The 3,589-nt window shown below is 44.4% G+C and overlaps 1 pseudogene; it reads left to right on the top strand.

Annotated features, from left to right (window-relative positions):
• The first annotated feature begins 1,596 nt into the window (after positions 1–1,596).
• On the top strand, positions 1,597–3,068 carry LOC140509083 (cyclin-Q-like; annotated as a pseudogene).
• Positions 3,069–3,589: the final 521 nt, after the last annotated feature.

Raw genomic sequence — 3,589 nt, 5'->3', positions numbered from 1 at the left:
ACAAGACAGAGGCAGCTGACCTTTTCTGGCCTTGAGTGAAGCCTGTCTAGATCCAGCAGTAGGCTGAGAAAGGACATTCAGCATGTCAGGCAGCAGCCTTTTCAGCTGGGCTCCTCTGGAGTTCTTTCTAGGAGTAGCCACTATAGAAGTAGGGCTGCAGAAGCCAGGAGTTGGAGGGCAAGGGGAGGATTTGGGCATTCTGTGCAAGGCCGGTACCTGAGGTGATTTGGTATGAAGCCTCGGGAGTTTGGGGCCTAGGGATGAGGAGAAGCTGAGCAAAAGGAAAACAAGTCAAAACACAGTCCAAGTCATCCAGGAGCAGCAGAGGAAATGGATGAGCAGGAGTTGGGAAGAGGCCTGCAGGGAGAACTTTCCTTCTGGCTCCTACTTTAGGAACTTGTCCCAGAAGGTCCAGGGAAAGCGGGCCCTGCCCGCTCGGGCTGCAGTTACTCCTGCCTTTGTGCTAGAGGCGTGGTTGGCTCCAGGCCTGCTCCACCTCTGCCAGCCCAAGGCTGGGCTCCTGCATCCCTGGCACGCAGATGGGCCACCAGGAGCCCACCAGCAGCCACTGCGGATGGCCCTGGGCCACACAGGGAGGCACCACGACCCCAACACAGCACAGCATCACTGCAGGGCCTTGGAGGGAGCATCTCCGGCCCTCCTCCTCCTCCTCTCTGAGGCTCAGGCTACCCCTGGGGGCCAGCCCGGCATGGACACTATGGGGGGCCTTGCACCCCTCTGGAAACTTCGTGAAGCAGCTTCCACCCAACCTATGCGGTGGATACCCTTGATGCTGAAAATACAAAATGAATGCCTTGCAAAGGCTCACAAACATAATTCCAGTCGGCCTTCTACCTGAATGATTCTCAGCCCATCTTCTTGTCCATCTACAATGTCTATGTTTCAGGCACATGAACTGATGGACCCATTCAGTTGCAGGCCATCCAACTGCATGTCCTATTCCGGACAATAGGCATTTTTCAGCCTTTTTCCTTTTTCTTTTTCCCCTGTACAGAAGCTCCCTAATATTCAGGGACTTGACTTCTGGTCACGATATTATCCACAAGCAGGGACATCAGAGAACTTCATATATAGGACATCTTTCATGATACTGGCATGTACCTTTGGTGAGCCTCCCACTTCGGTTTTATATTTTGTTTGATGTTGGCAGTTGAAGTGTTGTTTGTCAACAGTATCTCTGATTGCATTCATCAATACTTAGGAGAGACTCCTCATTGGAAGAAAGTCTTTTAAGTGGTGGTGTTCAAATCTGTGAAGTCAAAGACTTCCTTATTGTGAAAAAAAATAAATTAATAAACCAATAACAAATACAACGGAGTTTTGTTCTCTCTGTACTTTTCAGGCAATCGGGAGACTGTAAAGATATATGGTAGGCCATAGGAAATCTTCTGTGAAAGCTGACAGGTTTGTAGTTTTAAGGTTGCCGTGATATGTGTGTAGATCATTCCTGCAAAGACCTCATAGCAGATGCACTCTTCCTCTTGTGGCTCATCTCATTCTGTCCTTTCTTGTGACTTGGATTTTTATTTGGCACTGAAGGACCCAAAGGGCCAGGTATACATTGGGGGTGAGGGTGTTAGCCAGGGAGTGGAGACAGTGAAGACAGCTAAGAGACTGAAGAAGTCAGGGGCACCTGGTCCCCTTCACAGTAATGAGGTTCATCATGGAGGTCTGTATCAAGCTAGGGATGCAATCCATTCCATTTCCCAGAATTGGAAACACACCATTCCCATGAAAGTAACTCAAAGAGAGAGTGGGCAGAAGAAGGCAAATTTATTTACATGTCTTGAGACAGACACTGCAAACAAATAACCAAATAGAAGAGAACCCCATACAGAAGCAAAACCAAGTTTAAATATTGTTTGGGCGATCAGACTTTCCATTTAGAGTCAGGACTGGTCCAGACTCCTTAGGTTTACAATCTTTCTGACACTCCCATTACAAAACAATCCGTGGTGTGTTCCCTCCTCCCAAATATGTGTCAACATAGATCCCATGATTAGAAAATGGAGGGATAATTTTATGCAGGGTATGTCAGTTTATATGCATGAAGCTTATTAAGCAAACTCAGCTGAGGGAATACCTTGGCCTCCTCTTCCCCTTTATTTTGTTACTCTCCTGCAAATGCAGGACCTTCAAACTTCTTTTGATCAGTACTGCCTACAGTACTCTCTTCCTATCACTTAGCTACTAAATCTTTCATTCTGTGGAAAACAAACTATCCCTTTCTTTCTCACACCACAGCCTGCACCATTTACCATAAATTTTTCTGCAAGACCAAATTAAATGCATGTGGCCCTTACCTCCTAACCATGCCAGCCATTGACTTTGACAGCTAAAGTGGAAGAGCCACAGCTCAGGACAAGAGACATGATCATTGTTTCTCACAGGTATTTAAATACCAAGAGTGAACCTTTGAAGTTGGACTCCTGGTTCTGGAAACTGAGGGATAGCATTTTTCAGCATGAATTACTCATGTTGAGAGTTTTGCATTTGCAAATCTCTTTCCACGATCCCTACAAATATCTACTCCACTACCTTATTTCTTTAAAGAACTGGATGAACTGTCATAGCCGGGAGAGGACTCCTGTTTCTCTAGCAGCCTGGGCATGTGCCTTCAGTATCCTGCCCAGCATGTAGCTGTAGAAAGGCTCTATCTTGCCTTGCAATGCTACATAGTGGAGGCGCCTTGCCCCTTCATTCTAAGACAAAAAAGCCAGAGTGGCAGGTTTTTAGTGAAAACCTTACCGACGCAGTCATTGGATAATATTGCAGCTGACCTCAATCAGATTTACACAGTGGAAAAAGAAATCCCTTAATTGCTCTAGGGCCATCCAAGGAGAAGCAAGCATTTGCTTTGTCTGAGCACTGGATTAGATCCACTAAAATGGGTCCCAGCTTCAAAAAGCTGATTAAGTCACAGGGACCAGCTTTGCATTAGCAAATGAGAAAGAACCAAACTTAGGTTGCTTTCTGATTGTTCTTTGGTATTTCTGTGGTAGCACAGTGGATGAGAGATTATAGGCATTCCCCCTGAGCAGGTTTGGAGCTCCTTGTGTTTGGATGTAAACAGGGCCATGTTGAAAAAAGGAATGTACTCTGCCCCAATGCCTTTTGCACTTTAACAATTTTTTGAAGAACTTTTTGAATTTGGTGCAGACCGTATTTAGGCATCTCTTCCTTAAAACAAAAGCCAAAGCAGAATACTTGATTGTACCATTTGGAATATCTTTTCAAAACATACATAGGCTTAACCTTCCAACGTAAGTGACCAATATTTTATTTTAAATAATAAAAGAAAGCCAATTTTTTTGATAAAGATGTGAAAATAGACATATAGTTTAAGTGCATTCATTGTTCTGTGGTTCATGTTAGAGATGGGGGAGGTGATAGTAAACATAATTTTTTCATTTTACGTTATCTTCCTCTCCCCAAAATATATTATAACATATGAACATGTTTTAACTACAGTGTTCTTCCAAGAATCACATATGCTCAAAATCTTGGAATGCCTTAATCTCTGAAGAATCAAAATTTTCCAGTAAACCCTGGGGCAAATAAGAGGGAT

This window comes from Notamacropus eugenii, chromosome 5, assembly GCF_028372415.1.
Source record: "Notamacropus eugenii isolate mMacEug1 chromosome 5, mMacEug1.pri_v2, whole genome shotgun sequence".
NCBI classification, from domain to species: domain Eukaryota; kingdom Metazoa; phylum Chordata; class Mammalia; order Diprotodontia; family Macropodidae; genus Notamacropus; species Notamacropus eugenii.
Note: the sequence above shows the minus strand (reverse complement) of the source record. Positions and strands in the feature narration are given on the sequence as shown.